The sequence below is a fragment of the Macrobrachium nipponense genome, chromosome 2 (assembly GCF_015104395.2).
Source record: "Macrobrachium nipponense isolate FS-2020 chromosome 2, ASM1510439v2, whole genome shotgun sequence".
In the NCBI taxonomy this organism is placed as follows: domain Eukaryota; kingdom Metazoa; phylum Arthropoda; class Malacostraca; order Decapoda; family Palaemonidae; genus Macrobrachium; species Macrobrachium nipponense.
The window spans coordinates 93,253,700-93,274,529 of record NC_087201.1 but is presented as its reverse complement, the minus strand read 5'-3'; the positions used below and the strand labels follow the sequence as shown (position 1 = coordinate 93,274,529).

General features: G+C 35.9%; 1 protein-coding gene and 1 long non-coding RNA gene across 2 annotated transcripts in view; one reads left to right on the top strand and one right to left on the bottom strand.

Annotated features, from left to right (window-relative positions):
- LOC135220795 (alpha-L-fucosidase-like) overlaps positions 1 to 20,830 on the top strand; it is a 185,827-nt gene that overhangs the window by 109,750 nt on the left and 55,247 nt on the right. The window lies entirely within an intron of this gene.
- LOC135221483 (uncharacterized) lies at positions 17,973 to 19,705 on the bottom strand. The gene is made up of 3 exons (XR_010315976.1): positions 19,619 to 19,705; positions 19,195 to 19,428; positions 17,973 to 18,322 (listed from the first exon to the last, which is right to left on the bottom strand). It is a non-coding gene; the product is annotated as an uncharacterized LOC135221483 (long non-coding RNA).

Below are 20,830 nucleotides of genomic sequence, written 5' to 3'. Positions count from 1 at the left end.
AAATCTGGTGGAAAAGGACTTAGGAAAAACAGTACCTAAACAGATAGAAACAGAAGCAGAGATGTCACCTTATGGTAAAAGAAGGAACCTCAAGAGGTGACGCAGCCAGTGTCTGTTATCACACAATCAAGAAAGTAAGGAAAGGATAAGCCTTATCAAAAATCAAAGTAGTAATCCTGACCAAACGACCAAATACCTTTATCGGATTAAATTTAGCCGTTGAAATATGTGATCTCTCTACTGCAAGAGTCAAGTCAAGTGAACCCACAAATCATTTTGAAAGAGAACACAAATGAAATTTCATTCAGAGAAAAATATAGGAAATGCAGGAGAGGAGAAAATGCAAAAACACGAGCAATACCTGTGACCTACAGGCATTGACCTGGCTTTAATTATGGGATACACATTCTGGAATGCTCGCAAGATCAGACTTCATGGATTTAAAAACAAGAAATAGAAGGTTGAGGGAAAATGGAAAGGGGTTGAAGGTGAAGGAAAAAAGAAATAAGCGGAGTTGATTCAACAGTAAAAAGCATAAATAGGAGAGGAGAGAATGACGGTGACTGTCGAAGAGGGAATGAGTCGAAGAAAGAATAAAGACTTACGGAACTCTTCTAGAAATGTGGAAGGTAGGAATTGCATCTTGAACAAAAATAGAGGACAGTGGGGTTCAAATTCGTTTAAAGAGAGAGAGAGAGAATGTCGATCAGAAAAAAAAAGTGTGTCAAAAAGTGCCTTATGCCAGACGCTGTCAAAAGCGTAAGGAAAATCGATAGCCGTGGCAAAGCGGAATATTAAGTTCTATGAACATTTCATCCGATATTATTAAATCATTTATCCTTTTATGCTCCTTTGTATCACCAAAACCGGTTATTTCTAAATCTTCTTACTTGCTCTTTTTCGTTTCCATGGTCACTCAGTGGCTGGCAGGTTGGTCTCCTGAGTAGGCTTGTTTTTATGTAATTATGAATAAGCTATTAACTAATTTTAAATTCTCCGAAATATTGTTTTCACGAAGTTAAGTTTTACCTTTTATGTTTATGTACTTTCTACAAATTTCAGTACTGTTGTTTTAAAATTTTTTCATAAATGATTATCGTATCGACAATTTTCTATTAATTGTGCAGCTCATATTGTAGTCAAGTTATCTTCATTGGCTTGATTAGCCCCGAAAATAGGACGACTTCCGAAAAATTGGCCAATGAACCAGAAAATTGTCCGACTCTTTCCGTTTTTTACGTTTTAATATATATATATATATATATATATATATATCATTTATATATATATATATATATATATATATACACACATATATATATATATATATTATATATATATATATATAATATATAATATATATATATACATATATATATACATATGTGTATATATATATAAAAATATATAACATACATATATATATATATATATATATATATATATATATATAGATATATGTATATATATGTGTGTATGTATATTTTAATATATATATATATATATACATACATACATACATACATGCATACATATCATATATATATATATATGATGTATGTATATGTGTAATATATATATAGTATATATATATATATATATATATATATATATATATATATATATATATATATATATATACACATATATATACCGGTGTTTTCGAAAATTCGAGTTAGAGCCCCCCCCCTCCACAGAACAAATGGAAAGGTAGGAAGTTTTCTGCTATAGCCTGTCTCCAAGTACATTATCTTAAGCTTCTATTAAGGTATTTTTCATTTTACATTTCTTGTATTTTCAGACTGAGTGACGGAGTAAGATACAGCCATGGCTAACGACTCGGTGGAAATCAGATGGATTGACCGAATCCGGGCTATAACCTTCAGGGAGGCCAGGGATGCTGGTGTATCCTTCATTTTACATTCCTGGAGAGCTAAATACATTGAAAGAGTTGAATCCTTTGTTAAATCCTTTGTTAAAAGAAACTGGAACAAAAATCCATATGACTGTCATCGCTAAAAGAGTGAGAATCTTGTGATCTTGCATTTATTACTATAGTTTCAAAGCATTCCATGTACAGATTGGCTAAAACAGGAAGGAAAGGGGTACCCATGCTACACCTAAATTTTTCTTATAGAATGACTCCCTGAATAAAAATATGTTATTATGTACACATAATTCTGCTAACTTTACTTTGTCAAGAGCCAGTGGGAAATGATCTTTACAGGGGGCTAATTTTTCCCAAAAAATGTAGGATGTCCCGTTAAAGTTAAATGTATCTTAGTTTAACCAGAACACTGAGCTGATTAACAGCTCTCCTAGGGCTGGCCCGAACAATTAGATATTTTTACGTTGCTAGCAACCAATTGGTCACCTAGCAACGGGACCTGTACAGCTTATTGTGGGATCCGAACCACATTATATCGAGGAATTTATTTCTATCACCAGAAATAAATTCCTCTGATTCCGCGTTGGCCGAGCCGAGAATCGAACTTTGGATCACTGGATTGGTAGCCGAGTGCGAAAACCTCTCGTCCAACAAGAACGTCCTGTACTGGTACTTTCGGAATAGGGAAACTACATCACAAAAGTACCAGTACAGGACTTTCTACAGTTTTTTGGGGGAAAATTAGACCCCTATCAAGATCATTCCCCACTGACTCTTGACAGAATAATAAAGTTAGTTGAATTGTGTATCTAATAATGTTTTCATTTGGGGAGTCATTCTATAAGCAAAAATTCGGGTGTAGTATGGGTACCCCTTTACATCTGTTTTAGTCAACCTATACATGGAATACTTTGAAACTATAGTAATAAATGCAATAAAACCCAAAAACATACTGTGGATGAGATATGTAGATGACATTCTAACGTTTTGGGATAATATTTGGGACAATTTCAACTAATTCCTTTCAAAATTAAATGCATTAGTGCCCAGCATCAAATTTAAAGTTGAATGGGAAACAGACAACAAGATTCCTTTTATTGATGTTTTAATAATTAGAGACATGACAGAATACAAATTTACCATATACAGAAAACCAACATTCTCACTTTCATACATTTACTACCTAGGTTATCATGACATTTCTATCAAGATAGGCATAGCCAGAAACCTATTCTTAAAAGGCTTATGAATTTGTTCCCCAGTCTTCCTGGAAAAGGAATTTGAACTAATTCGTAAGCAGCTTTCGTCTTTAAGGTATCCTGACCATGTAACTGAGAAATTATTCATAAGGCAAACATAATTTCCTACTGATCCCCTGAAGACAAGACCAGAGAGACAAACAACAATAAGATAAAATTCCCACACCTGGACAGGATTAAGACATTGACCCAGGCCCTCGAAAATCTAACCCTTTTGCTTTTACCTACCCAAATACTGTTGCCAAATCCCTGTTTATTGTCCAACAAAAGACAATCCCCAAAGACACAAGTATACGAAACCCTATGCCTGGACTGTGACCAGGTCAATCTTACATCAGTTTTAAAGGAAAATCACTTCCCCAGAGATTAATACAACATAAATGGTCAGTTAGGTATGGACAACATAATCATAACCACAGAATAAAGTGGAATTTGTCACATATAATTTATAGCAACAAATGTCGGTACAAAAGCCAGATGATAGAGTCAGCCTTGATTAAACAAAGGCAGGTACTAATGAACATCTCAAAGGGTGCCTGGGATTCGGATATCATATATAAAATCTTCCCTCAACCAATACTTAAGAAGATTAAAGAGGAATTATCAGCGGGGGTGACTTAGTAAAACGGGCTACCTGTGGATGGATCTCTTGGTATAAATACTGCCTTTCCGTAACTTTTCTCATTCATTACCTATCTTAAGAGAGGGACAGCGGTCTCTGAAAAATAGTACTAACTTTCTATATTTTGGCATTTTTATGGGCTCCTTTTATCATATGTATACAGTCTATATTTTTCTAAATTATGAACTTCCCCGAGTCAGAATAACAAAATATTCATTTAAATCCATAAAACAGTAGCCACTCTGAAAGATCTCTGTGACTCACAGCTTTCTTTTCCCCAAACACTGCTTCTGGCCATTTCCTTCGACAGATTACCAAGCTAGTTAAACCAGCGTCCAAGAATTAAGCCCAGTTTTCCCAACCACCTTGAAGGCTCTCATGAAATTTAGAATGCCACGAGGCCATGTAATTACACCACAACATCTGCCATCTACCGGACAGATCGGAATTAGGCGAAAAGTTGATAAAAGGGCATGCAGCAGAAGATTCGCCCTTAGACCTTGACTCACCATCTCATTAGCAACAGCACTCCCCCCTCCCCATCTCTTGGATACCGCTGCATGTGTTCAATTGCTCTCTCTCTCCATTGCACTTTCCCTCAGTGGTGCCACCACTGAAGAGAAGACAACGGGCCCAGGTTATCAGGTAAAATGCGAAGTTAATGGTTTTAGGCAATCTTTCCTTCTTGCATTTTCTGACTCTTTTACGCTTCATTACTACAAGCAACTTGTGGTCCTTAGTCACTCCCCAAGTATCACTCCCAGCCATTGTACTGTGTAACCTGCTACCCCCTTTGAGGGTGGTGATGCTGTAATTGTTCTCCCATGGTGTTGTTGAATCATTAAGTGTCCTGTAATGATTATCTTTGCTATAGTGCTGGGACGTCACATTCATCTTGTGTAATCCATTGTCCTACACTCCTTTGATTAATCAGTAATGTAACTCTGCAAAAGGGATTGTGTTTAGTCTTCAAAGCATTTTCCGATCTGCTCCCATGTGTCTGAAGCCAGTGTATTGATGTCGTCATAACGTCTGTTTACAGATGCCTACCATGTACCTTAGTGTGGGAAGAGGGTTCTTGTGAATGCATGATCCAGGGATTCATCATATCTCCGATTTTTCATTTCCACCGGAACTGAATATTCCAGTCCTCCACTCCAGCCTACAGCAGCAAACCATTTTCGCCGCCTTTAGTTCCCTTAGAGTAATGAAATTTATGTAAGCACGTTAAACCTCTGAGTTTATCTCACTCCCTTCACTCTGAAACCGGCCCTAAGCCGTAATCTTTCATTTTTTCCTTTTGTGTTATGGTTCCTTAAGGCATTCTTGGCCTTAAGTTACCGCAGCTCAGATCTGTTGTTCTTGAAAAGGAACCACAAACATAATATATATATATATATATATATCTATATCTATATCTATATCTATATCTATATCTATATCTATATATCTATATCTATATCTATATCATATCATATCTATATCTATATCATATAGATATAGATATAGATATAGATAGATATAGATATGATATAGATATGATATATGATATAGATATAGATATAGATATAGATATGGTAGATATAGATATAGATATAGATATATAGATATATATATATATACCATTATACATATACATATACATATACATATACATATACATATACATATACATATCATATACATATACATATATCATAATTATATATATATATATATATATATATATATATATATATATATATATATATTATTCACCGTTTCACCTTGAATTTAGTATAACCCCGTTTAACGCACATTAACTCTTAACCATAAAGTGGTTGACGAGCCCTAAAACTACGCATTTTACCTATAAAAAAGTATTGTTGACTAACAAAATATAACCATATACACATGAACATGTAGTTGTTGTTTTGTTAGATGAATATGTCCTTGTGAAATCACTGGTTCTTACTCAATGAGCAGCCCTTAAAATAAGCGCACTTGGAAAGTCAGTGTTTATAGTTTGGTGGAAGTAACCAACTTCGCCCGAGCAAATGGCCGCCTCATTTGTGAAGTCAACCTCCTCCTTTTCCCGTGGCTGTGTAGAATCGGGAAAACACTCTGTTTCATTTTTATTTCTCACTGAAAGAGTTTTCACACTTCATATCTGGTTAATATTTCTTGGACAAGTTATTATACATTTTTTTAAACGAATTCTTCATCACAAAATCAAATGACCTATCTTCTCCTTAGGCGTTATTAATTGTGTTGTAATATACGAGTAAGCAGTGACTGAAACGGATAAAGTATTGGAATAAGATCAACTAGTAACGTTTCACATATATACCAATTTACACACACACACTATATATATATATATAATATATATATATATATATATATATATATATATATATATATATATATACACATGTGTGTGTCTATAGAAATTAAGTGAAGAATTTCCACTAACGCGAAGTAATGCCAGTTAAATTCTCCTCTGACTGACCTTGGTAAAATTCACATCTCTCCACATCTCGCAGATCTCAAACATCATCACATAATTCTCAGCTGTTCCCAGCAATCATGACTAAGCAGCTACAGTTATTTTTCTCCACTTCCAGCACTGGCGAAAGCACCTACTATAGCGTCATCTCACCTTCAAGTTTTTTAAACCGTGACACTGGTCAAGCTTCGCACCCTTCCATCCTCCCCTACGTGACACTTGGTCTGTGACTTTTCAACCAAATCTAGACTGAAGAACTACACTTTTTCCTCCTTGAAATTCATGAGTACGATTCTTACTTTGGTCCCTAGAATACAAATGCAGCATTCCCTTGTTCTAAAAAATTGAGAGATGCTGGTCTGTGTTCCCTCCAATTTCAAAACGTTGTTTTTAGCTGTACTTTCTCTTTGTTTGTAACGAGCCTCTATTGTGAATAATTTAGTCTGCATAAATATAGAGTAAGATGAAAATTCATTGTTTGTTTGTTTGTATAGTGTTTTTACGTTGCATGGAACCAGTGGTTATTCAGCAACGGGACCAAGGGTTTTACGTGACTTCCGAACCACGTCGAGAGTGAACTTTTATCAATAGAAATACACATCTCTAACCCCTCAGTGGAATGCCCGAGAACCGAACTCGCTGCCTCAGAGGTGGCAGACCAAGACCATACCGATCACGCCACTGAGGCGCTCGAAAATTCATTGACTTCTCTCGCAAAGGAGCTAGTGCCTTGAACATTTGTAATTCTCTTTTTTCTGGTAAATGCAAATTGATTAGTAACTGTGTTTAATGAGAAAGCCATTTACAAGTACATTGAGCCTTCAAAACTTCCATGACAAAGTTCTTCTCTTCATATCTGCTGCAACATGGACAATAAATTAGCGCTGTTTTCAGGGTCATTTCCCCTATTTCCTCTGAAGAGAAATCGACTTCAATTACCCCGACTCCTGGCTAATGATGTCCAGTTCCCCATATTTTGTTGAAATTGCCAAGGACAAATAAATTTAATGGCGCGGTCTGATCGTGTTTCTTGTTTATTTTTCAGGATTTCCCCGTGAATTTGTCTCTGAAATTTTGTCATTTTCCATTATGATTTTTAATATAAATATCCATTCAGTCACGTTTGGAGGTACGTAGCTGTGATCTGTGTGTCTGGAAGGGAAGTGGGAAAATAACTTTTCTGTTTTCATTTTAAAACCAGATACTACACTGAAGAATGAACTAGAGTAAGGTGCGTCCAGGTGATTCAATATTTGGTTCATTTTAACTCACTGAAGTTCAGATGTGAGACGTGTCCCGGATATGCAACAGCGTCGGTGACGGATGCACTTGACGCATGATTTTTTTTTTTTTTTTTTTTTTTTTTTTTTTTTTCTTTTTTTTTTTTTTTTTTTTTTTTTTTTATAACTCGAAATTGCTAGCGCTTTCGTCAACACAAAGTTTCCCTACTGTGCGTTCTGTCACCTAAACCTTCTCCGTTATTTTTATTTACCTCTTTATAAGTCCCCTCGATATACTGAATAGGATGCTAAAGACCTAACAACTGAGTTTTGCTGAAGATAAAAGGAAATTGGTTCTAGAAAGGATTTTGTAACAAGCAAACGTGAAGCTTCACCGATATTTTCTGTTCACCTAAATTGAAACGTGTAGACATTAGTGTTACACTTCACGTTTCCCTTGTGCCTCTGAACTTGACTTGCACTATTTTACTCCCGGAGGTATTTACTTAATCGGCCTATAAATTGAATTGTCTGAATGCGCCTGTACAAGGCTAATAGGTTGTCAGCGCAGTATTCTTTTAGCTTTGGGTTCAACAATTCCATTTCGCTGATAGATGTTACAATGCGTGAATACCGAAAACGGACCATTTCAAGGCATGCAAAGTTCTTAGTCTTATTTCATACACAGCAGATTTTTTTTTTTTTTTTTTTTTTTTGTCGCGTTTGTGATAATGTTACATTACAGAGATTCTTGAGAGAAAGTTTAGAATACAGACTGCAAGTCATTCTTGGAGGTGCTTTAACGCACCTGGACTTGTTTTTCAACAATAAAATACTGTATCATCCCACGAGAGTTAAGAAATTTAATTACTTTATGTCGCATTTTTAACATACGGATTTTAAAGAATTAACTATGCATGGCTCGACTCCTAAAATGTAATCCAGTTCCAGCATTTATCTGATTGGTAAAACCTTTGTTGTTAAATCCTTTGTTAAAGTTCATGGTGATGAAAATCTGAAATGTTATTTTCTGTGATCAAAACGTCAAGCTTAAAGTTATGTTCAACTAAGCACCTTGAATTTTTATTTCGAAAAAACGGTTTCTACTTTGCTGCCTGTCCAGTTTATACGTAAGTGATTCCTTTCTTATTTCTTCTCTTGCATCTGGTCATTGTCACAGTTCCAGCATTAGTGCAGTTTAAAACGCAATCTCTGACATTACATTTCTCATTCGTATTAATCTCTGCCACTATGTTCGGTTGAGCTCATTTTGCTGGCTTTTTAACGCTCTTTGTAATTCTGATCATCTTTATTGTCAGATCTTCCCGAGGGTATCATCCGCCACCTAATTACTAGTGATACAGTTGCTTCTAAGTCTTGCTTTTTCTCTCGTGAGGTTTAACAGAGGTTTTGTTTCCAGCTGTGACCAAAGTATGTACTCATCTTCGTGTCACGTAGCTGGATGCAAATGATATTGGACTGAGCATTCTCATGCGCCTCTCATTTTTATTTGAATGTTTCGCTTACTCGGCGAGGAAGGCTACACACTACTTTGATGCTGTTGTTAGGGGATAGGAAAGGTCTACGGAAGAGCTTAGAAAGGTTTGAAAACGGGGCTTTGCGTTAGTTGAAGATACAGGAATTTTAGGATACGATATCTATGATTTATTTATTAGACTGAAAATGTAAAAAATTAATAATATGGATGTTAGACATTACATAAAAATCATTTCTAATTAAATATAGCCTATTTATTTTAGTTCTCTTTGGTGAATCAAGGTTCTGTTTGGCCGTAGATTTTAGCACGTTTTAATACACATAAAGAATTAGAAATGTAATGTTTACAACTTATGCGTGAGGGGAAAATTTTGCACTCGCCCTAGGTAAGCAGGAGTTCAGCTCACGCCTTGTTATCTTATTCCCTTTGTTATATCTGTAATGGTATAATTGATTTTTCTTCGGAGTTCCTCTTCCCAAGTGGGCTGCTTTCCCTTCAGGGTCTTTACAGTAATTAGAATTGGGTACATTTCTTGAAACCGAGAAGTAAATTAAAACCAAAATTAAGATGATCGATTTTCCTCAGCAAAAAGGATTTATCTCCTCAGTATCAGATAGATACACTTAGTATGAGCGGTTCCTCTAAAGCTCATGCGGTAGTAGCAGCAGTGTTAGTTGCCCCCTTGCTGCTGATTCTTGCGGCAACTCCCGTCAATACTTCAAGTCATTATAAATGATGAGAAAATGGTAGTTTGAAGTGGCAGTGAGGCCTCAAGGCTGGAACTCCCGGAAAAGAAAAGTGCCATGGAAACTGAGCTACGCAACCGAAGCCTACCGAGAGTGAGGTTACTGTCAACCTGATGGCGCATTTTGAGAAAGGAATATAAGACGCGCAAAGATATTCAGTTGCAACTCGGAGAGGTTCACTGACCGTAGGATTAATTACCTAAAAGCATATAATAATTTATTGATCAGTGAGGGCGTCATTCTCAGAAATTCATACCAAGATATTTTTAAAGCGAAAAATAATGATCTATGATTATCCCTTCTTTCAGATGAAAGATTTAATAAGTAAGCGAGTCATTAAATGGATTAGCAAAACAAGTAATATTTTTGGTAAATATAATTCAATTATATCATTTTCATTGATATTCTGTACAGAGCTCTCTCGGTAAATATTTCTAGCCGAACACATGTCCTTGGCGTAATAACATTTTAGCCAATAAAAAACAAAGGGGGGGTGGTTAAGAAGCATGAAGTACACACGAATAATGCACATTTCATTTGCATGCATACAAACGTCTAATTATATGTATGTTTTTAATATTGCCCATCAGACTGAGTTTAACATATTACCGATGAATCTACTCTGTAAGTGTATCAAGTGGCTACTGCAGAAATGCCTTGCTTAGGGGCTTCTTTTTTTTTTTATTCAGCACTGAGAATATGAATATGGCAATGACCATATTGGCGCTTCTCCTCTGGCACCAGCCTTTTGTAACAAAGGACTTTCTGGTACAAAAACATAACGCGCCAACAAAACACAGCAAGCCACCTTGAGGGCTCAACCGCGTTAAACGGTAAGGAAAATAAATGTCCAAAAAAATGGCAACCGATAGAATTGTTTTTTATGCAATGAGTAAATTGAGAGCCTAAGGCTACTGTTCCACGCTATCTATGATTTTTACACAAAAACACACAATCACACTATATATATATGTGTTTGTGTGTGTGTATATATAAGTATATTTTATATATAATGTATATAAGTATGTGTTATATATATACACAGGTATATATATAATGTATATTATATATTCATTATACACGCAAAGCCGTTTCCTCAGCAGCGTTGGCTTATGAGAAAAACAACACAACCTTCACGGCCACGCTCATCCTTGGACTGTTGAGTAATGGATGAAACACCTGTGCATTAAAAGATTCGCAACATTTGTCGCTTCACACGCCCACAGATACGGCTCATTAGTAGCGAGATGAAACCCTTTCTGAACACAATGTCTACCCCTTCCCCCAAACGGTGACTGCCATCCCTCCATCGTGCAGCGTTCTCTGCTTCCCTTCCTGGATACGAAGTCTTCCTCTTCCGTCCATATTCTGTCAGCGTACACCAGGCTGCCCTTCTTACCACTTCTGTGTTCTTCTGCCTTTGTCCTTTCCATTCTTTTTAGCCGCCAATGCGGAACCAGAGGAATGTATTTTCTGGTGGTTAGAAATTCATTTCTCGATATAATGTGGTTCAGATCCGACAATAAGCTGTAGGTCCCGTTGCTAAGTAACTCATTGGTTCCTGGCCATATAAATAAAAATCTAATCCTTCGGGCCAGCCCTTGGAGAGCTGTTAATCAGTTCATTGGTCTGGTTGAAATAAGATATACTTCAGTATCCTTATGCCGCGTATATTATGCAAATCATGTCGAAAGCTGTTTTTTTTCCTTTTCCCTCTTTTTATTTACAGCCAACAGCCACACTTCGCTTGTATAGACAGTTCAAATCTCTTGCTAGTTTTTTTTTTTTTTTTTTTTTTTTTGCACGCTCTACTGCTTGTCTTACTTAAGCTCACTAGCCTTAACAGCTTGTAGGGAGTTAGTGCCGTCAGTGCACCTCAAAAATTGCAGCGTGCCTTCTCGGCTCCAAGTTGCAACCCGTATCATTCCTTTTACTGTACCTCCGTTCATATTCTCTTCCTTCCATAATAGATTCCACGCTCTCCTAACAATTGATTCATAGTACAACTGTGAGGGTTTCCTCCTGTTACACCTTTCAAACCTGCTGCTTCTGTTTTTGCACAATCCATATTGTCATTCTTACTCCATCTTCTTGGTTGTCTAGACCCTTCAACACCATAGCTACTTCAGCTGATATTTTCTCCACTTTCTCCTCTCGCAGTTTCGAAAGTCTTTTACTAGTTTCATCCATTTCTGTACAGCCAGCATTCCCACTCTGTAATGTGTCATCTGCAAACATCAGTCATTGCACTTTGTATTCACAACTCGTTTTCTCATCCCATTTTCTTATTCCACACCTTTGCACCTACATCCACCGTCCTTCTTACTACTCGCATCAGTCCATCTGTAAGTTGAACGATAATGGAACATGCACACGCTTTTCCCTGACAAATCATAATACCAAACAAGTTACTGTTCTGCATACATGCTTGAAAACATGCTGCATTTCCACCGTCAACACTTTTAATCTTTCTCAGTAATTCATATCACATGCCATACATTCTCAGGATCCACAACCTTGCCTTTGTCAGTTCTATCGAAAATTTGCTCTAAGTTTAAGTAGCCCACACACACGGTCTCTCCCTTATTTTCTAACTGTTTACATAATTATTTCTAGACAAAAACTTTACCCATACACCTCTTCCTTGTCTTGGCTAACACTGTTTCTCCCTATCTGTCAATGAATTACTACACGACAGAGAGAGAGAGAGAGTGTTTCGTAGCATTAAGGTCATGAGAGCAAAATATCTATACCGATACTACTGCCAAGGTATAATGAGTGACATTAGCCCTTATGATAGTCTCGAATCTTATCTTCATACTGGTACACACGCACAGATATATATATATATATATATATATATATATATATATATATATATATATATATATATATATATATATATATATATATATATATATATATGTGTGTGTGTGTACATATATATTTATATATATATATATATAATATATTATATATATTTTTTATATATATATATATATATATTATTGCATAATATGAAAAAACTTGATAGTACATTGCCACTGGCATCTAGGTCAACCTTAGTCTCACAACTGCTTCGTTTGTATGTCTTGCTAACAGCTGATCGTTACTGTGACTTATATGTTGGACGCACAATCAATCACTTTTCTCTGATACTGAAACCCTTTCGTTCTTTCCGCAGCCTCATATTCCCTTATATTTTTTTTTTTTTTCAATTTTCTTGACTTCATCGATGCAGACCATCCCACTTAATGCTATTCAGTTTTATCGTTTATTCATAACGAAAAAAACTTTCCTTTTATGAAAAAAAAGGACTCATAACCTTCAAACATCGTAAGTGTTGCTTCATCATATTTTCCTCTATTCTTCCCAAAACCTTTTCCTGTCCCCGCTGCCTTCTTTGTCTAACCTGATCAGTGAACCACCACTTCTCTTCATTGACCATCAACTATAACATTTGATTCACGATTCTATACCCAGAAAAGTAGCTCACTCTTATTCCTTTAGGAGTCTTGTAAATTCCATCCTCCTTTACTTGATTTCACTTTCATCTCTACAGATCTTAAGCAAGAATCAATCATCGTTTCTTTCACACATTTTGTCGTCAAACTGAAATGAGCTTTTCCAACCTGAGAAGTAAAGCGCACCATTATTTCAAAAATGTATTTACGTCAAACTAGTTATTTTCCGTCTACATATGCCTTCACAAACTTTGCTGTCTCGATAGAAACATTAAAATTGTTGCCTCCTACAAACATCCATTTTATACCCTACATATATACTTCTTTGTATACATGTTTCTTCCAGGTCCGTATAAACCAGTTCCAGACTATTGATGTATTGCACTTCTCATATGCCTGTTCCTTGCTAAACCTTTTGATAATACAATGAATTCTTTGTCGAAATCGGTACCTCTCTAAGAAGTCTTAACTCTCTCGATCAAAATTCGTACGTACGTCACTATAGGTATATATAAGCGGCTGCGCGTTATTTTATGGTGATTAGGTTTTCTTTTAATTGATTTCCCCTTACATAAGAACAATATTCTCTTACGTGCTCCAAACTTCTAAGGATTCATTGACTAGCGCAACCATGTGCAAAACACAAACACACACACACACTTATCTCGAAAGTGTAGTATTTTACAGATAATTTCATCAACACTTAATAAATCTGTGTCATGGAACTATCGTGGCCTATCAATTATTGCCTCTGTAATTCAGTCTTGCTCCTTTCTCCCATCACATACATACATAAACTCAGAGGAACTGACTGTGGTATTTAAAATATGGCTTCGAGAGAGAGAGAGAGGCAGTAGTTACTAAGATATAAATAGAAACATTTTCAACAAAGCATTCCAAAGATTTCCATGACGATTTAACAGAGCTTAAACACAACCCTATGAACACCACTATTGAGCACGATTTGCAAACAACGAAGTTCTAATGCGTAGTTTGCGTGCTTACTGATACCCGATGTTTGCAATGGCGTATACGACTGTTAACCTTGACAATACCTGTCCTTCCGAATTCTTTACCATTAAACACGCGCTCATGCCAATCAGTTTCGGTACTAAAACTAGCAACTGTTTATTTACTTCCTGAATGTTCCTCGGAACTGTCCTGGTTTGGTTTTATTCTGGTTTTAAGCGATTTTCAGACTTCCGTGAGTATCCTTCAGTAGCTCATAGAAAAACTAGACGCAAGTGTTAGTTGTGTTCTGTGGTTCGCTAACAGTTTCGTTTCCTTTCTATTAAAACAAAGAAAAAGAGAGAAACCAATAATATGAATAAGCTTAATCATTTCGGGGCGACACTGTCATGAGTATATATGTCATAACTAGGAAATTATATACCTACATAAAGGAAAAAATAGGTTGGTATATTTAGATAATTATGCATTTCAGTTAGCTTATCTGAAGTTTTCCAGAAGCTTTACAAGTGAAAAATCCTTAAGTAGACATCGTTCTTCACCTAAAAAGTTACTACAGTTTAGTAAGCATTTATTTTAATGTTCATCTGATTACCCTTCTCCATGTGTCCCATTTCTTTCAGCAGAACCTGTTCATATAATCTTGTCTGTTAAACTTGCTGGCAAACTCACAACGAATGTAATTGTGATAATAGCAGGCCTCCTTGAAACCCTAGGGGCAATATTTGAGAATCACACAAAAGGGAATTAAAAGTCAGTCTGTTGAAGGCCACCTGCTTGTTACTCCAGAAGTTATGCCTCATTCACAATGACTTGGAAGGAACTGGGATCTTGAAATCATCAAGTCATAATCCGAAGAACGATTCTTGCGTTCAAGAGCATACCTTAGAGTAGGACCAATTTTGGCTTTTGGGTCCTGGGGTTGTCATAACGTGGTATTTTTGTTTCTCTTGCCACTCGAATGAGCTATCAAATCATCGTCTCATCAGAATCTGCTTAGGTTCCTAAGTCGTCATTCAAGAGAGAATGTGACAAACAACTGTCTCATACTATCAAATTCTAACGCGTCTTACCGACGCAGAAATGTAAACAAAGGTGGGGCCAGAACATTTTTGGGTATTTGTATTCAACTGCTTGATGTAAAGGTCAACTACATTTATGCAGAATTGTGCATAAATGTAGTTTCTTCTCAGTGATGTAATACTTTAAGGAGAAGGGCCTTAAATATTTGAAAACAAATGGATAATGAAGGCCCCCATTGACCGCAGACCATAATTGGTATTGAGCAACTACTTGGAGTAAAGCAGCCTTCAGATACAAAGCAAATTTCATGGTATAAGTAGAAATTTGAATATTTTAAATTTTACTTTACGTGTGTAGTTCTAGCCACGGTCTAGCAACGGACAGAAAGTCCACTCACAGCGGATGAATGACACGGAAGAGTAAATATGCTGATCGGTGTCTACACTCCCTAGATCGGAAATAGTTTGCGTCTGACAACAGACGAGAAACAACGCTGGTCTAAATCAGTGATATTCAATTTTCAAAGGTTGCTATGCAGTGAACTGTCAGCTACAAGTTGTAATAAACCTTCAATTCTTTGCCATTAGTACTCTTGTGTAGAGGTCAAGAAAAAGTTAGATGCGCTTAAACACAGTCACACACATCATTTATAGTTCCACACACATACACACAGTGTGTGCGTACGCCAGCTCTCTCCGCCTGTGGAAACAAACCTGAGGGAAAGTAAAGTTAAAAGTCATTAAGCTCACAGCACTACATGTTTTGCATGTGCGGAGTGGTAAACAGAGACGCGCACACTATTATTAGAACGTTATTAGAACGTCAGAAGGCAAGTTGCAAAACCAAGGGAACGCCGCCGCTGACTTACCTGACTTCCGCCAAGGTCAGGCAGTTGTTCGGTTGAGGACGTGTCGTCCGAAGCCAAAGCCACCATTTTGGTGAGAATGGAGAGGCATTTTCTGCTTCGCCTGTTTGGCGGAGGAATAATTTCATTTGGCGTTTCGGTCACACACAATAATGGCGTCGGATGAGTCATCCGACTTGAAATGCTGTGACAGTTAACTGTTTGCTATTTTCAGCGAAGGCTGTGGGAAGTAAATAATCAGTCTCATTTCATAAGATATAGAAAGATTTAACTTTATTCTAATTTACCTAAGATACTTAAGAAAATGGTTGTAACAGTATACGTAAATACGCTCACTTACGTATGTTAATATAGAAACACAAATATTATATATATATATATATATATATATATATATATATATATATTATATATATATGATATATATATATATATATAGATATATAATTTATATATATATATATATATATATGTTATATATATACACATACACGCACAATTTCCTTTAATAAAGATGGCTTCGGGAAAATACAAAATGACAGTCATCATCAAGCTTGTCCTTTAAATAATGAATCAATGATGGACCGTCCACGCAAAAAATCTTGCTTGGCATCAGTAGCTTTCGGTCAATTTTTACTCGCTTCTGTCTTGCACTTTTCCGTAATTTATGAACATCAGGAACTTTGCGTTCTAATAATCCTTGCAATCAGTTCAGCCAACACTCTATGTCTTTGCCTGCTCCTTCCTCCAAACACTAATGTGAATTTCTCACCCATTCACCAGTCTGTCGTTCTCTGTTCTCATCTCGTGACAAGACCCCTCACGAAAGAATGATCATCTTTTTTTACGCTAATGTTTTAAATATAATGCTTTTTTAACCTTTAAACCATTCTTAACTGGTTATACTATACAAAAATCTCATGTAAGAATCCTACATTTTATTTGCATTCAGTATCTACATTCCACTTCTGTAAAGGAACTTACCTGAACAGTCCTTTCAAATATCCCAGCATCTATTTCATTATAATCTTCTCACGCCTAAATGTTTTGGATAGCTCCAGGTACGTTCTTTGCTACCTATTTTGCCATTTTCATCTTTCCTTATCTTAACATCACCAACATTTATTCCTAAATACCTTTCCACATCTACACTAACATTTACTGCACCATCTTTCCGGACTCCTTTTACTTTTGCTCGTCCTCCTATTCACTTTCAACGTTCTATTCTTATATGGACTCTGAGCGGTGTTTTCACTGGTCTTTGCAATTGTTCCTCGTGATAACCAAAACAAGATTGTGTTCCTTTTAAATGGTAGACGTCCCACACTCAGCTTACTGCAGTTTGTCTTAATACGTATACGTATTTCAACTACACCTCCCGGCTCTTTACTAAGTTTACTAACTAAACTACAACATCATTAAAAGTAACAACCAATACATGCTTTTCTTAAAATCTCTCGACGCCTTATATGAGAATTACACAATCTGATTTTAAATTTTAAATAATATATAATAAGTTTATATATATATGTATATATATAATTGTATATATATATATATATATATATATTATAAATAATATATATATTTACATATATTATAACAGGTCACACATTATATTCAAATTATAATATATATTATATAATGTATATATATATATGCATATGTATACACACACACACACACACACATATATATATATATATATATATATATATAATGTATGTTTGTAGAGCTAAATATATCACTGCCTATTCTTTGGAATCGTAACTACGGTATCTCTAGCAGTAACAGATGGCTATGTGGGCAGCATTATTCACCGATAGTCCTTTTTTCAAACAATAGTATTACAGTAAATAACCTCCCTTGAATTTTAAACGTGTGCGGACACTAGAACCCTATTTGCACAAAGGGAAACTAAAATATCACGATAACTGTATCAGTTTACTCGAGAAAAAACACAAACGAGACCTGTATGGTCAACAAGATTCAGACGCTTTCCGTCACAACCCAACGCCTCACTTACTCTCGTTTCTTGACGATCACTCAGCCACAACAGCCCCATCCTCCTCGTCGCCAGCCCCATCGGCGTCGTCCCCAGCCCCATCGTCTTCTACGCCGGCCCCAAAAGATAGGGTCAGGAGCTGCATCGGGTGCCGGGGAAGGATCTGCCAGCGGATCGGGGTTTGCCACCGCTAAAGCGTAGGGGACAGGTCCAGGCATTGCATCGGACATTTCCAAGGCAATGATCGCCGCCATGAGTGCGAGAAGAACGGAAATCTGAAAGAAATTGATAAATGATAAACAGTATTACTTACGAGGCCAAACAGCTGTATTACAAAGCAGCGAATGTTTGATTTAACACACCAGATGATACAGTGGGCGTTGGGGTTTGGACAGTGTCCTTACGTCAATCATCTGGTTGGCATAACAGCCACATGCGTTGGAACTTGAGAGGAAATTTTGCCCTCAGTATCTATTTCCATTCTAAAATAAGAGAGAAATCCACAGAAAGGGGAAGAAACTGATAAAAATTTAAAAATGCCAAATTAGGTGAACTGTATTTTTGTGTCTTGGGCCCGAAATTTGGTATTTATCCACAGTAATATAATAATAATAATAATAATAACAGCAACAACCGGATTAGTCTCACATGTGTGATTTGATTGGCAAGTGCGTTGCTTTATTGTTTTACCCAGTGAAATATGAAACTTTTTAAATTTTATATTTGCATTTGTGAGTATTTGTACAATCAGGTTATATGTAGTAAATTCTGTGAACATAGATGTAATTTCACTGTATGAGACTGGAGAAAATAAGGGAAGTAAACAGTTTAACAGATTATCGTGTATGAAGAATAAGCTTTTCATAATTTAGCAGAGCGGATCAGCTAAAAAGGTTTATTATCTTCAAAATCTTGAAGCAAATGTCATGGAGTATCCTTGCGGTTATGTGCCACTTAAATGATTACGTCACATAACCATGACTGACAAATCACTTATATTAAGAGGTAAAATTAAATCGATTTGTTTATTTTACATTTCAGTATAGCATGATTATATTGGACTTTTGCGCACTTAATAATTTCCAGCAGTAGTTTCTGTCATTAAAAAAGAAAAAAAAAACGGGAGAATTTAAATATAAATAACTACCATTTTCTGCTTCATGGTGAATCTTTTCTTCATGAGCCTGACCTATATCCTTGGCAATGAACTTCTCAAGGCTTTCTGACAGAGACCTCGACCTGCAACTGGCTTATATAGCAACTTGGAATGTTCTTGGTTGCCATCAACCGGAATAAAAGCAAGGAAAAATCTTTGTCTTCAGAAAAAGGCAATAGTCTGACTTCACTGCGTATTCAAGGTATTGTAGCAAAGCACGTACATCTGGAAAAATAGAAACAATAAATATTACACGAATATTCAATCACTTTTGAAGATACAAGTTTGGCTTTTGTTCTTTAAAACACCCAGTTTAAATCATCTTATGTAAAGTTCTACCACCGAAAATATATAGCAAAGGCGATGAAAGGTAAATTGAATGGGAAGTAAAAATATTTTTGCGTCGATGCTTAACCATCCCAGAAGCTCCACCAACGAAGTTTCTTTCGGTTTAGATATTTTCTGTTACTCGAGACACGAACGAAGTATTAGGAAACCCAGCACAATCTAACACACACCTGAGACTTGGAGAGGAAGAAACCAATGTTTGTATTCACTATTTACTGAGCAATCAATGACTACAATGCTAAACTTGGTCCACTGGGGCATTTCTCATCAATGTTCTTGTCATTTTAATCGTTTTTTCTCATGCAGTAAAATCCACCACTGGATATATGCCAAATATTGGAATGTGACGTCATGATGGCTAATACTCAACTTTCGTGCATGAATTACGAAAAATAGACATACTAAAATCTCCATGAATTTTGAATTCGTTGTTTGTTATACCATGAAATAGTACGTGTGGGTGAACTGCGATGTATAAACCGTTCCATGATTTATGCAGTGCTTTATCTATTTCTAATTCGTTTCTTTGTAATGAAACTGACGAAATAACGCATGTAACATATCTCCCGGAATATCTGAACTAAATTCTTGTATGAGAACTAGTCATATAAAATATGAAAATATAAAATATATAAAATTTCACTACCAAGAGAATATTTTTTGAGTTGGGCTTTCATATCTTTCCAACATTTTAGGCAACCAGACTAGTCTCTCTGAGAGTTTATAAAAATGTATTGTTGTCTGTTATTACATAATAAAACCGCACGCACATTATTTGATAATTCTCCAATTTACGTCTCCATGCACAAAGACTTCAATCTTGTATCACCATGCAACCTTTTTTCTCATTCTTTAGTTGTGACTCATACAAGGAATATAATTTAGTTCACATCATAGCAAGATTATTCATAACTTTTTACAACACCGGAAACATCACTCTTCGGCATTCAATGAACGTTGAAGAAACTAGTAGTGTGAAACAGATATCCCTTTTCGAGAGCTCATTCTTTGAAAATCATTCAGAAGGTATAGTATAGTTGCGAAGTAATGTTGAACAATGAAATTTGCGAAGTCAGTGAGAAATAGAAACCTCAAGTCGGAAAGATTATTTGTTTTGCAGTTAAGTGTACACTTATCATACTTCTATAATAAAAACCTCCGCTTAGTACAAACACCTAAGCAGTTGAATTGCTTATACTATGAAGTTCTCTTAGAGTAAAACAAGTTAGGTTAGCAGTTTACGGACCTTTGTACATTGTACTCATATTCTAATATTCAT